Source organism: Sminthopsis crassicaudata, chromosome 1, assembly GCF_048593235.1.
Source record: "Sminthopsis crassicaudata isolate SCR6 chromosome 1, ASM4859323v1, whole genome shotgun sequence".
In the NCBI taxonomy this organism is placed as follows: Eukaryota; Metazoa; Chordata; class Mammalia; order Dasyuromorphia; family Dasyuridae; genus Sminthopsis; species Sminthopsis crassicaudata.
Genome location: NC_133617.1, coordinates 326,631,017 through 326,647,341, shown reverse-complemented (window position 1 = coordinate 326,647,341; position 16,325 = coordinate 326,631,017).

Below are 16,325 nucleotides of genomic sequence, written 5' to 3'. Positions count from 1 at the left end.
AAGTACAGAGACTATCACTTACATGGAATATCTCATTCTGCAAGGATGCATATAAATAATGTGTTTACTACTTTACCCAGTAGATAGCAAACTTATGGCACTCATTACTCTAAGAAGTGATATGTACTGAAAATATAATTAAGTTTTAAAAGTCTAGATAAATTCTTGGCTATATATCTATAATGTTTTATCACAGGTAGCTGGCACTTAATAGAGTAAGCTAGGATTTCAGTAGCATAAGAGTTTCTCCTTTTATTGACCACCTACCTACATGACATGCTTAAAATTCTAAACTTTAGAATCACTTCTTTGAATAAAACTATGATCTCCCTAAATCCTTCCCTTCAGTGCCCTTCTCTGCTTGCCTCAAGGAGTAATTTTATCAGTACTTCAGGCTTTCTTTGCCAACCCCACCTAGTGACCCAGGATGTCATCACCTGAAATGTTATCACAGATTAGTTTGTTATTTAACAAATAAAAAGGCATTAAGAAAATGGAACATAAGACAAAGAAACTATGATTGAATAACTGGAATCAATGAAGACTTAAGTATTATGGGGGGAAGCCCAAGGAAGTTAAGCTTGTTGAGATGTCAGTGTGAGGCACAACAACCAAGAGAAAAAGGTAAGGAATCAAATGTTAGGATGGGCTAGGAGTGCTCTAAAGCTGGAATCCTCGCACTGAAAAAGAAATCAGAAGATAAATACACTACTAAATTGTATTTGTAGATAGTCCTAAATATTAGGAAAAATTAAAGATTTTTTGGAATAACTCCCTCGTCTTTTGAACTGATATAATCCAGAATAACCACTTGTACTTTTCCTTAAAATACAAGTTTCTATCATTCTCAGACAAAGGTCATGTATCAGACTTGATAAACAATTGATCTGATCTAGCATGGCAATTCTTAAGCTCTTAATAGAAAAATAAATTAGAAGATACAACAAATAATATAAACTTTTAAAAAATTAAGTGAATCAAAGAATGATACATTGGTATGTAGCTAAAAAATTAAGTATAAGACAAGGTATAGGAAAACTACTTAGGGAAACAGAAAAAGTGATCAACACATAAGGTATAAAAAGTATTGTTAGAAAGGAGAAAAAAATACAAAACCAAAGGAATTAATGAGAAAGTAATTCTATCAAAAATGAATTGGCATACAAGATAAAAAGTTGAATATTCTTTTTTTTTCATTTAAAAGAAATAGAAATAATGAACCATAATGTCCCATAAGTAATTGGACACCATCTAAAATGCAATAACATAAGTTTAAAATTAAAAGGCAATTAAATTGAAACTGATGAAACATATGAACTGATCATAGGCTTTTTCTTTGAATGTGTCTTTCATCATATTCAGTATTTTGTGAATATGCTTATCACTGATTTTAAGAGAAACTGGACTTTTTGGATTAATTTTGTAAAAGGAAGGAATGACATATAAACAAACAAAAAATAACCCTGATGGTTTAAATTGTGTATCCTCCTAGAAAATAGAGATTTTTGTTCTAACACACATTGTACTCCATACTACAGAAGAGTGAAAGCTTTTAGAACATGGAAATGATGATGTCTACCTAATTCTAGGAACATAGTTCTTAAAGAGAGAGACAACACTATAACAACATGAAAAAGTTATCTAATAAAAGAGCTTTCAACAAGTCACTATACAACTCCATTCCATTCAACATTTTAAAAATTCTCATTGTGAGAATAGATGCTAAAGATAGAAAGATGAAAGAGAAGGGAGTATGTTCATAAATTTCAGAATTTTAAATAAAAAAAAGAAATAGAAAGCCATAAGAGATTCAAAGAAGTAGGCTTTACTTCTGCCTAGGAAGGAGAAGAAACTGTGGGGAAGGGATAGGCCATGAACAAAGGGGAAGGATTTCAAGTGATGGAGTTGGATGAGTAGAAAACTCTAGATAGCCATTCATATTTGACTATCATGTGCAACAAAAAGTCCCCAAATAAATCTCTATAGTTTCCTCATTGAATATTCTTATTGAATAATATCCTTTCCCAGTTAATGCTAAATAAATTTATTTTTGTTAACTTTTAGATCTCCTATAAATGTATTATTTCATTCTAATATTAAACCTAAACTATCAGGGAATTGGTCTGACTACCACACCAAGAAAGAAAAAAATGAAAATGATTAATAGTGGCAAATATCTAAAGAAACAAGGCTGTAAAAAGGTACTTGGAACATCATGGCTAAAGCTTTCAGTCTGCTCAATCCAAGCATGTTGTTTTGGGTCTTTTTCTGTGTTTTTTCAAGGTAAAATAATAAGGACAGAAAATAGATTTCATTGTTGACTAGTGGTGAGGAAGAGGATGTTATTCTACCCTCAATAGTCAAACAGTTGCCAAGTCTTATCTAATCTACCACCAAAACATCTAGAGAATCTTCTTTCCACTCAAATAGCTATCACCCTAGCTTGGATTCTCCTTATTTCTTATTGAGACTCTGATAATAGCTTCCTAATTGGTATTCCTACTTGTACCCTATCCCTCCCTGATTCATCCACACATAGTTACTAAATTACAATTCATAAGATGTAGCTCTGATCATGTAATTCTTTTCAATGTCTCTCTATAGCCTCTCCATTACAAAAACCTTCGGTGACTTCCCATCACCTCTGAGATAAATTACAAATTTCTCAGTCTGACTCTTAATGCTTAATTAACTACTTTTCAAGTCTTTTTTTTCATAATACTTTTCACAAACTTCTAGCCATACTGGATCATTAGTTCTTCTATAAACTTAGCACATTCTCTCCAAGAATTTGCATGCTTCCTATTCCTGGGATGTGCTACTTTCTCATACCTGCCCCTGCAGATCCTTGATGAGAGTATAAGAATGAGTAGCTGGACTAAAGAGAAAGTGAGTGCTAGAAGAGCCCTACTTGGAGATATTAAGAATTATAAGAACAGGAGGGAATTATGAAATCATCAGTTGTGGCATTAGTTATCATTTCATCGAACCCCCTCATTTTGCAGATGGAAAAACTGAGACCCAGAGTGATTAACGTCTCATGTCTTCCAAGAAGTAAGTAGCAGAACAGGAATTGTAACTTAGATCTTTCTGTCTTCAAATCTAGTTAATGTTCATTCCTTTGTACTAGGCTGCCAAAAAGGTACTTGTCAGACACAGATCATATGCTAACATAGGTTTGCTTTTTTAAAAAAAATATTAATTTAAACTAAATCATATGGAATTGACAAGGAAGGTATAAAGTAAACAAGAACACTGTACAGCAAAACTATGGTGGCTTCTGATAGACTTGATTGTGTCTTGGGCTTTGGCCATGGACAAGAATCAAAGCCATCCACAAGTCTTAGTGAATGGAACTAAGTACATATCTATTATAAACAAAATTTCTTGACAAAGAAATACTAACAATATACCAGGTATATTATCTAATTAAGAGATTACAAATTGTATTATTCTAACATTACTCACATTTTAAATATTAACATTTTTCTAGATTGTAAATTTCATATATATATATATATATATGTCCCTTTTCTTTACTTGTTCCTACATCAAATCTTTTATCTTGATATTATCTTTATATCCTCACTCTATTCATTACATCTAATAAATAACTGATAACTTCTTTGGAATATAACTGTAGGTTTTCTCCTTTCTCTCAGAGCACAAAGGAAGACTTTAATTTTCACCAAATCAGATCTGGGAAAATTCTGATTTTTAAATAGTGGAGAAAAAATGATCCATTTTGATATAATGCTTCAAATAGTTAGCATCTTTATTATGACAGTATTTCTACTTTAACTTCCATCCTTTGTATATCTCTAGGCCCACTGATATACTCCCTAGAAATTATAATTAAGACCAGGACAGTCCTAGAAGAATTAGAACCTCTTTTTTTGAGGTCTCTCCTGCCAAACAGAGCATCCTAAAGGTAAAACAGGTTAAATCTGAATTCCTCTCAAGGTTTATTGCCTGATCTTTCTCACAGCTATCTTTTCACACAAATCCCACACTTCCTCCCTCCCTTGTTTAGCCTTTAGTCTAATGATAAAGAGCCCTCAGCAATACAGGTACAATTTTTATTTGAGCAGGTCAAAGCTGGAGGGCTAGGCTTTGCAATTAGGAAAACCCCAGTTCCTGCCTCTCTTGCACTTAGGAGTCTACATGATATTGGGTATATCACTTAAACCTTTATGTACCTAAAACCATTCCCTAGTACTTATCCTCCATGTAGTGAATGTCCTCTCTCATTCTTTAAATAATGTATAAGAATCCCAGGTAAAAAGTAAAACATTGATGGAAAGTAAAAAATGAGTGACTAAGAAAGAAGCATTAATTAGTGACATAAAATTCTTTGGGCAGTAAAAAAACAGTTCTGAAAAGAAAATAGAAGATACCAAAAATTAAACCAAATACACAATTCAAAATATATTACACTGAATATTTCCAGCCTGGGAAGGTGAATGCATAGAGAGAACCCCAGAGTCTTTTTCATTGAGTTATATTCCTATTTTTTCTCAGAAATTTTAGCCTTTGGTCTTTGCTTAAAAAATATAGCCGTCTATTCAAAAGACCTTCAGCAAAGTAGCTCTGTTGATCATAATTGTACACTTTCCTTCATTTCAATTTTCTTTCATTTAATTGCATTTTTAATGTCATTTCATTGGGAGTTTTGCCACAGCTGTGACTGCAAGATCGAGTTCATAATGCACAGTTAATCTGTGGCATTTATTGAAATAATTGCTTAAGATTTTCAGAGGATTAGATTTTTATGAGTAAGAGTTGCCTCTCGCTTTGCATCAGCTAGAATAAAATTACAAGGGTTTTCAAGCAATATCCCCTAAATAATAAATTAATAATTCTCTAAATTCCCCAAAATAAATCTGTATCCATTAAGGTAGGTCAAATAGCCTGATATTTCTTAGACATTTACACAGTGAAAAATAAACATCACAGACAGAGTAGTCCTTGTGTGAAGATGAAATAGACTGTAGTGATGTGAGGCAGCTGCAAATCCTAGTTCTCAATCCAAGTAGCTATATAGATATAAATTAATAACATCTGGATTATATTTCAGTCTCATGTAAATTTGGTTAACATGAATCAGAGTACAATATGAACTGATAAAATTGAATTCCTTCATCTTTAAAACTGATGATCAAGTACTGCATTGTGATGATGCCCTTTAAAGGAAGATGTCCTATAATGATACTAAGGTCACTTAAGGATATTCTCAAAACTAAATAATCTCTAAATAAACATTTGCCCCTGTGATCTCAAAATCTTCAAACTTCAAACCTTAGGAGTAAGACTTATCTCCTATTCTCCTCTCCCTATCACTAAACAAATGATGGATCTCTCTTTTTTCATTCAACAAGCATGCATTTTCTTCCTCCCCCACTTCCCCTTCTCAGGTGAGCAGAAAAAGAAGGAAGGAAACAAGTTGTAATATATAATTATGACAGATTACTATTATGCTACGAGAAATTATGAGCTTTATAATCTTAGAAAAACATGGATAGACTTGCATAGAATAATGAAAAGTGAAATGAGCAGAACCAAGAGAACAGTGTATATAGTAATGGCAATATTGTTTTAAAAACAACTTTGAGTAACTAAGTCATTTCAATTATTATATATATATATATATATATATATATATATATATATATATATATATCCAAATTAACTACAAAAGAACATATGAAGAGATGCTATCTGCATCCAGAAACACACACACACAAATACATACATACATATTTGTGTTTTAGGAGAAACATTGCTAGGGTGGAGAGGGGGAGGGAAGAAAAAAGTGAAAAAAATTACACCATAATTTTATTATGTATGTAAAAGAAATAAATTGTATACAATAAGTTTGCAGTTTCATGTACAATATTTTTTAATGCTAGTGTGTGATGGAAATATTTGTTTTATTTCTTAAGTTCAGAATAAAATAGATGAATTTTTTATAAAAAGGAAGAAAGAGGGAAGGAATAATAAAAGGAGGGAAGGAAGGAAGGAAAAATAGAAGAAATGGAGAATGGAAGGAAGAAAATAAAGAAGGAAGAAAAGAAAAAGAGAGGAGAGAAAGGGAAAGAGGAAGAATCCTCATGCAGAATCAAGCTAATTAAGTTATCTCATTAGTCATGTCCAAAAAAATATGTCTCATTCTGCATTTTGAGTCCATCATCTTTCTGTTAAGAGATGGGTAACTTCATTTTTGATTCCTGGAACTGTCATTTGTCATTATATGATCAGGCTTCTAAAGCCCTTTCAAAGTTCTTTTTCTTTATAATGTTATTGTTTAAATTGTTCTCTTGGAGATGCAAATTAAGACAACTGAGGTACCACTACACAACTCTCAGATTGGCTAAGGTGACAAAAAAAGATGATGAACGCTGGAGGGGATGTGGAAAAACTGGGACACTAATGCATTGCTGGTGAAGTTGTAAACTGATTCAACCATTCTGGGGAGCAATTTGAAACTACATCCAAAGGGCCATCAAACTATGCACATCTTTGATGCAGTAGTACCTCTACTGGGCTTGTATCCCAAAAAGATTATAAAAGAGGAAAAGAAACTCATATGTGCAAAAATATTTGTGTCAGCCCCTCTTTGTAGTGGCAAGAAACTGGAACCTGAGTGGATGTCCATCAATTGGAGAGTGGTATACGAATGTTATAGAATATTATTGTTCTATAAGAAATGATCAGAAGGATGATTTCAGGGAGGCCTGGAGAGACTTACATGAACTGATGGGGATTGAATTGAGCAGAACCAGATCATTGTACACAGCAACAACAAGATTATAGGATGCTCAATTCTGATGGACATAGCTCTTTTCACCAATGAGATAATTCAGGCCAGTTCCAAAGAAAGAGCCATCTACACCCAGAGAGAGGACTGTGGGAACTGAGTGTAGATCACAACATAGTATTTCCACCTCTTTTGTTGTTTTCATGCATTTTGTTTTCTTTTTTTTTTTTCTTTTTGATCTGATCTTTCTTGTGTAGCATGATAATTGTGGAAATATATATAGAGAAATTGCACATATTTAATATATTGGATTACTTGCCATTTAGGGGGAGGGGATAGGGGAAAGGGAGGGGAAAATTTGGAATACAAAGTTTTGCAAGGGTGAGTGTTGAAAATTATCTATGCATATATTTTGAAAATAAAAAGCTTTAATAAAATAAATTGTTCTTCTGGTGCTGACAGCTTCTCCTTAAATCAGTTCAACAGACCTTCTTTTAAAGACTATTCATTTTGTCATTTCTTTTGATGCAACAATGTTTTGCTACATTAATATCCCATAATCTGTTTAGCCATTCCCCAGTAGATGGGCATTTACTTAGTTTCCAGTGTTTTGTTACTATTAAAAGAACCACTATAGAGATTTTTATATGCATTATTCCTTTTCCTCTTTTTTGAGCTCTTTGGTATATAGGTCTAAAAGTGATATTACTTGGTTAGAGGATATTTGGAGGAACAGTTCCAAGTTACCTTTCCAGAACAGTTTGACCAACTCACAGCTCTGCCAAACTTGCATTAATATAATTTGTTTCTTTATAATCAACATTTGTCATTTTTTTCATTTGTCATCTTTGCCAATTAATGAAATCCCTTTGAAAGAAGAGCTATCTATAGAACACAAGATTATATACCTGTTAATTAATTTGTAAACATTTTAACTTAATTCAGATATGAAAACATAGCAAAGGAGTTTCAGTGACTGGTAAATTTTGATTTTAGTCTCATCCTACTTTGGAAAAGCAAACTATCAAGTTCAGGGGGAAAAAACCACCCAAATATGGATAGAATCAAATAGTTTAAAATTCCAGATACAGAGGTGTTACTACTTTGAAGGAATTCACTGACATCAAGTTGAAAGCAAGAGCAAGAAATGGTGACATGTAGAGTAGAGAGTGAAGGTTAACATTTAGAAGAAATGGGACAGGCCCATAGGAAAGATGTGATTACCAGTAAGCAGTCTTGATTGTAATTGTTGCTCTCTGTGTTCATGGCTTTCTCTGCTATTAATGCTGTCATTTTTACAAACAAAAATATTAATATGTTTATATGCATAGTATATGCTATATGAATTCTGTGAGCGTATTCCAAGAAATGCCAAGTTTGAGAAGCAAAATAAATCCTTATATTGTCAGCTTATACATATAATTCTACTACATGTTTATCACTGCTTGGAGACCTTGCTCGGAGATCTGAATGTAATGTTATTTTAATATATACAATAGTACTTGCTGGCATTTTCTGGTGTTCAGATAGTCACAATTCTTCATAAACAATAGTTCTTTTTTTAATTAAAATTTTAGATACCCATGATAATGAATAAAGACTATGTAAAATGTTGAAAATATTTTCAGAAAGATAAAGGAAATCAGCTCATCTTCAGATATATTTTAAATTATCACAAAATATTGACTCACAATAATAATAATAATAATAATAAGTGCATTTATTATTACATTATGAGGTTGTTGTCCCATTGTTGTTTTTTAATTGAAAGCCTCTGAAACTTTTAGTATTGCCTGAAAAAAGATTATTTATTTTCATAGTCACTCACTATTTAAAAATACATAAATAAAATGTTTTGAAAAATATAAAATAATTTATGATTTTAGGAATTCTCAAGAATAATAGCTAACATTTATATATAATATTTACTGTTTCTGGATACTGTGTTAAGAATTTTGCAGTTGTGTCATTTGATCCTCACAGCAATCCTGCCATGTAGGTGCAATTAATTATCCCCATTTTACAGCTGAAGTAATTAAAGCAAACAGGATCTTGCCCAGGGTCACACAATTAATGTCTGAAACAAGATTTGAACTCAGGTCTTCCTAATTCCCAATCAAGCATTCCATCCACTCTGCCTCCTAGATGCCTCCAGGAGTCCCTACGAATTCCAGTTTCTCATTCCAGAAAGATTGATTTCTTAGAGAATTTGGAAACAGTAACCAAAGAGGTATGAAGATCTCCCAAAAATTAAACTGTAACAGTGTAGATAAGTAATTCTAGTTGGAAAAGGAAATTGTCTGAAGACTGATGTGGATACCACACATATATAAGCATGTATATATCTACATAGTAAAAAGACTGTTTATACCATATATGTGGGGTTTCCAACAGGCAATTAGCATTTTTCTATTTTGATTAATTAGTTTAGCCTGTTTCCACATCAGTCTTTTTGTCTAAAATACTCCTTTTTTTCCCCATTGGAATTACTGACTTAGGTTGTCACAATTTCATTCTTAAAAGATTCCATCTTTGGCTACTGTTTCCAAATTCTCAACAGATATTAATCTTTGGGTTTCTGGAATAAGAAATTGAAATTTCTAGGAATTGCTAAGAATTCCTTAAATCATAAATTCTGCATTTTCCAAAACATTTTGCTTATGTATATGTATGTACATATATACACGTATCTTGTATATATATGTATATCTTGATGTGCATAGTTTTTTATATATCTCTCCTACTAGAATATGAGCACTTTATGGGAAGCACTGTTTTTGCTATTTTTATATCCCTAAAACTTAACAATATGCCTAATATATATTAAGTACTTGACTCACTGGTAAACAATATAATAAAACTGCCTCAGAAAATAAGAAACGGATCAAACTAAAAATATTTATTGTTATAATTTCTGATAGAAATTTTGGACTAAGTAAAATATTGATCAATTATTTATTCATGATGTTGTCAGTGATTTCTTTGTTGGGTAACATTTGTTGTTGCTCCAAAAATGTAGAATAATTAAAGTTAAATTTCTTATTACTTGATACAGGTGAACTCCATGAAAGTGCTCTCCTGATCTTGCTAGCTGCTTGAAATTTCATCCCCTCCAAAACCTTATATTTATGTATTTTTGTTGCATGTATTGTTTTCCATATTACAACCACAACAAGAAAGCCAAAAGAGCTTAAAATACATCTAAACGACTGGCCATTTGACCTTTTTCCTAAATGTAGAGATACGGTAGCTGAGGCAGCACCAATATAGAATACAAGCACATTTGCAAACTATTAAAGAGCAGCATGGTGAGCAATAATTTTAAAATTAAAAAAGAAGAAAAAAAACAGTGAAGAAAAAGCCAGCCCACAGAGAGCTGAAAATGAAATTAAGCTAAGCCAAGATCATTTTGAAAGAATTTGTCAATGATACTAACTATTTATGACTAAAAAAGGAATTGGATAGAATTAGCCAGCAACAAGGAAAAACAGATGGAAAGCCCAATTGCTATATTTGTATTGTTATTTATAAAATATTAATATAAGTATAGGAAGCTCTAACAAGTTGAGTAGATGCCCCATGGAGGTATTATGGAAAAGTATGGACAAGAATTCTCATAGGATGAAAAGTTTTGGATAGTTCATGATCTGTACATATGGAGAAACTACCATCATCAGTAAAGTCACAAATTCATCAAAATACATATTATGGTGAACAAAAAAACAAATATGAATTACTGTGTTAAGGATCCATTGAAAGAATGCATAATTTCTTGAGTTTCTAATTTCAAAAAGTTACTGATTTTAGATTAGTTTTCCTTGTATCAGTAGGTAAGAATTTTAAAACTTTTGGAAGAAATGACATCCAGTGTTTTATTGAATGAGTCATGGCTTACATATCTGAATAATTCCAATTCTGGAATAATGGTATTTTACTGTAAAATTAATAAACTGGATTCCTTTGCCTGCTGTTTGATGCTTATCATTACAGATTTGTTGACTTGGACTATTTAGCATCTATACTAAGAAATCCAGAATAGGAGAAAATAGGATTTCCTTCCTTCTACATGCCCCATATGTCTCATTAATTTTAGTCTGTGATGTATCAGTGGGAGAAAAAGACCCAAGGAAAGTTTGCTCTTAATTAATAATAAACACATTTAACTTTAATTGTTTACATGCTCAGAGTAACATAAAATGTGTTCCCCAATAAACAAATCATTGGCTAAATCTTCCGTTTCCAACAGCTGACCAATAATATGATAGTCAGTTTTGAGCAGATGGTTAATTGTTTTTATCATAATACAAAATGTGTTCACTCAAAGAATAAAACTGCTTTCTGAAAAGGAACATGAATTCATCCTGTGGTAGAATTTTTGGTTGCATGTATGTTAGGATTACTAGGTGAGAACTCAGGTTGTCTGGATAGTGACAAGGTGAGAATTCAGGTTGGACAATTACAAGGTGAGAACTCAGGTTGACTTGATAGAAGGAGCAAGCTCATTGGCTGAAGTGGTTCTTCCCAGAAGCCCTTGCATTATCCCACGCCCATTCTCTGGGAGGATAAAAGAGACAGCATTGGGCCCAGAGAGCAGATCGGCCTGGAGAAGGATAAGAGCTGGAGGAGATTCAGAGCCAGGATTCAAGAAGAAGACTCTGCATTACATCTGGCTTGACACAGCTCTCTGCAGGAAGGGAAGTCGGCTCTCTGCAGGAAGGGAAGTCACTTCTCTGGACAAGAGTTAACAGCAACTACCTGGAGACAACGGTTCACTACAGGAAGAAGAATCTGTCGGAGAGATTTGAGTAGAAGACACAGCAGATCTCTTCCCAGAGAGCGATCGGCAGCTTCTGGAGACGACAGCTCGCTACACATGTATTTCAGTCTATAGTTTAATGTCTGTATAACATAAAAACATTTCTAAATGGAATAGTTCCAAATGTTAACTGCCATTCTACTATTCTTGAATACTCATCTCACACTCATACATCTCCATTCCTATGGTAAATCTTCTCTTCTATCTGGTACATACATAAAACATCCATAATGTGAAGAAAGGGGAGGACAAAGATAAAGGGAAAGAGGGGAAAAGAAGAAAAAAAAAAGAAAGAAGCAGAGACAAAAAAAGTAAAAAGAGCAAAACTGTTAAGGTTCTCACACTGTTGTTGCCCCCTCAAAAAAAGAAAAAAAATATCTTCCCAGTCTGTTAATTCTAGTCCTTTATATGGATTATTACAGATTCTGTCCCTAATACAGAAAGAAACCTCAGTTATTCATTAGTTAAAAGGGAAACTTTCCACTACTTTCAGTGTTTGACTTCTCAGAAAACATTATAGCTGAACATAAGTTCATAGAACTGAAATAGAGTTCAGAGGCCATCTGACCCAACCCCTCCTTTTACACATAAGGAAACTGAGGCCTAGGAAGGCTTAGTGACTTAACTACATTCACACAGAGAGTATCTTAAGACCAATTTGAACCTGTGTCCTCTGATCTCAGAGGAAGTACTCTACACGATGTCAGGTGTTTCCCTTGACTGGCTCCACCTTTGAACTGCTCAGCCTCCTGGCCTTCCTATCTCATACTAGTTCCACCACACTCTTCCACATACACTGGCTCTAGAATGAAATAGCGGTCACTATTGACACATATCTTCCTGTCATCAAACCTGTGTAGGAGGAAATGCAGCTCAGGTGGAAAAGTTCCTGGTTCCAAAGCTAGTTCTCCTTCTCACTTTCCCAACGCTTTCTCTTCTCCCTCATCCTTTCTATCTCCATACTTTTCATGTGGTCACATTCATCTCAACCTCCCTTGGGGACATCATCATCTGCTAAAACCCACACAATTTCATGCAGCATTATGGCCATTATAATTGAAAAAGAAAACATGCTATTACGCTAGTCAGAGAAATAATAGCAAACTAGACTTTCATAGTAAGGTCTCTCTCTACTTAATTTGGCTTCCTTGAATAATCTACACCCCCATTCAATCCAAAAATATGACTGACTACTGACTAACTCCAAAACCTTATATTTTATAACCACAAACATTGACCCCAATTTAATGCAGCAAACATTCATTATCTGCTACATACTTTGTACTGTAATAGGTGAGAACACAAAAAAATGACAAATGGCCAGTCATGGATTTCTAGTAGCTCATAATGTGCTAGAAAACAGCAACTCGCATTTATAAAGTGCCTCTGTTTTGTATAAGAAATTTGAGACATAATTTCTAGGTAATTAATCATTTTATTAATTATTTTAGCAGATAATTAATAAAAGGAGGACTTTCAAATGACAAAGACAGATCATGGTGACATCTCAATGCTTATACACCTTTGGAAGAGTGGGTGTTCCCAACAAACAAGGATTGACTTTATTGGTTAACAATTAATGAGAAGAATGAATAATATAATTAGAGGTGGACCTATTCTAATAAGGGGCTGATTATGTCACTCTTATTTCCAGATCACCCCCAAACTTGGGCAATCCTGATAAAAGATCTACCCTCCCCTTTCCCCCAATTCTAGCAATGAATTCTAGCTAGAATTCACTCAGAGTAGATTTTTTTTTTGTAGTTTTTCTAATGGGATGGGACAACAGCTCCAACTAGATACCCCGTAGCTGGGGTAAGTTTTAGGCAAATTCAGAGATCTCTTTGAAAAACTGATCTTTGAATGAGGAAATAGAAAAAGGGCGGAGGAAACCTGCATCTCCCCAATGATTGATTATTTAGTGATTATTTCTCTTAACTGTTAAGATTTGACAAAGTACTTTCCTACTAGCAACTCCATGCAGAGATTGACTAGTATTTGGGATGCCCAATATTCTCTTCCCCATATAATAGCAATTTGGCTTTTTCTATCCCTCTCTCATTTTAATTTTATTAAAATAGAACCATAGAATGTGGAATAAAAAATAGTGGTGTTTATCACCAAATCTTTAGGATATTCATTAATCATTTTCTTGTACTTCAATTAAGATCCTTTGTTTAGCTATTCAAAGAAGATTCAAGACAAGTCTATTTAGAAAATTCTTTTTTTTCCCTAGCCCCACACAGAGTAGACATTTATTTAATGTTTTCTGAATGAATGAATGAACAAGCAAATAATTGACAGTAGTTGTATATAGAAAGACATCAAAAATGGTGCCTATAGTAGAATGTGTGCAACAAAAAATCATTTTGTGCCAGTAAGAACAGTTTAATCACTGCCTGAAGCTGAAGAAACTGACTCATTCCATTATAGTTGAGGCTCTTTTCAAAAAAAAGCAAAGTTCTAGATTTGCAGCAATGTTTAATCTATCTACTCATCTCAGCTTCTGCTTGCAGTGAAAATTTAATTGGGCATTTTAGAACAACCATTTCTGACTGCTAGTCCCCAAATGAATTACAGTGCTCATCAAAGACTAAGGGAAGAACAGCATTTGAAGAAACATGTATTTAGGGAAGTTGAGACCTATGCCAGCTAAAATTCATTTCCTAATTCACAGCATTTTGCTTTCTGCCCATCTAAAGTCTACCTAATCAGTTTCTTTAAATTGTATTAAGTATTATAATCTCCCCCCCCCCCCAGGCTGGGGTTAACTGACTTGCCCAGGGTCACACAGTAGGAAGTGTTAAGTGTCTGAGACCAGATTTGAACTCTGGTCCTCCTGAATTCAAGGCTGGTGCTCTATCCACTGTGCCACCTAGCTTCCCCTAAGTATTATAAACTTTAATATCCTTTTTGATTTATGGGCTAACATAATGATAGACAATATTTGAAGGCAGTCTCTGGAATGAATAAAATTTGGCTAGCTTTGATTTAAACAGAAAAGTAAATGGTAAAACTCCACTCACAATTTGGAATATATCCTTAAAAAAGAATCCTTGGTTTTTGGATAAAACAAAAGGCTGACCTGAGATTGTGTTCTAATTTTCTTATTAAATGTGCAACAAATTGCTAAGGCTCAGAAATCTCATTGTTTTATTATTCATTGTGAAACAAAGTAAAAATCGAGTTCAAAATTTGCTGTTTGCTTTGGATTTTGATTTGTTGAGTGATATCAGTTAACCTAAAAACAAAATCAAAATTTCCATGTATAAACTTACAAACAACAGAACTTAAATTATTCAATAAAATACACTTGAGTCAGAATTAATGACCTCTATGCAGTCATGTTTATTTTTTTGAGTCTCTATGTTTGGAAAAGGAATATTTCTCCTTTTGGGTCTCACAACCTATTGATGTTCCCTAAATGTTTCATAGTCTAAATAGGTCATTTTCATTGACATTTCTTATATACATCTACTGTCAACTATTTATTCATTAATTAATTCATTCAGAAAACATTAAATAAGTGCCTACTTTATGTGGTGCTAGAAGAAAGAGGAATATTCTAAATAGAATAATCTTGTATCTTCTTTGAATAGCTAAAATAAGGGTCTTAAATGCAGTCTAATCCAAACCAATAAGTATGGTTGGTATGTGCCAAGAACTCTGCTCAGGATTGGGGATGCAGAAAGAAAAAGAAAAATGGTCCCTACCTTCAGAGCTTACATTCTTAGTTTCAAGAAACTGAAGAATGTCAAATGTGCTCAATAAAGAGAGACAAGAGACCTTTGGGATAAATTCTTCAACTATATAATGAGTTCACTCATGTGGAAATTTATTCAAATTTGCTTATCAAGGAATTTATTGTTGATGTTGTTCCAGATAGACCTGGATTTTGTTGGTATGAGGAACTCCTAGTTCTAGGTATAAATTTTATTTCACGGATGTAGGAACTCCTTCTATAATTGCATACTTTCAAGTTATCTGGAACAAATTAGAGTTGCCTACAGCCCAGCAAGGTTAATCAACTCACTTGCCCCTTGCCATATGACCATTTTGTATGTTATAGGCATTGGAAGATGTTAGTTCAAATCCTACCTCTGACACTCATAAATATCTGTGGATCTGTCCACAAGTCACTTAACCTCTAAGTTCCTCAGCTAGATCTCATCAAAAGTAGTTCTGTCACTATATGGTTCTTTGCATCTTGAGTTTTTTTTGTTCCTAAGCCTTCATTTCTTCATTCATAGGACTGAGAGAATAATGACCTCAAAGAGATGTTACAAAAATAAGATGAATTTGAAAAGTTTTAAAAATGAAAAAGCCATAAAATTCAAGGTATTATTACAACCTAGAAAAATGGAAATTATGATTTCAGTTTTAAAATGTCAATTATATTTAAAATACCCATTGAGTTATTGTTTAGTAGGTAGACTGAGGGCTAAGAGTTAGGAGGACTGAGTTTCATATTAGATATTTATGCTTTTTCTTGGTTTATCTCATGACCTTAAGCAATATTTCTATTTTTCCATTTATCTAGATATAAAATAATGCCAACCCCTGTAGCTTCTTATGATGGTGATGACAGCACCTGCTAAACATTAAGGTTAAAAAAGTATTTAAAAACTAAATAACTTTAACTCTAGGTCCATGCTTTCTTTACTACAAGGGAGAGATGAATGCTTCTACTTCCATGTAAATACACAGAAAATTCCCTTCCTATCTGCTAGTGAAAGAATCAAATTGATTTCA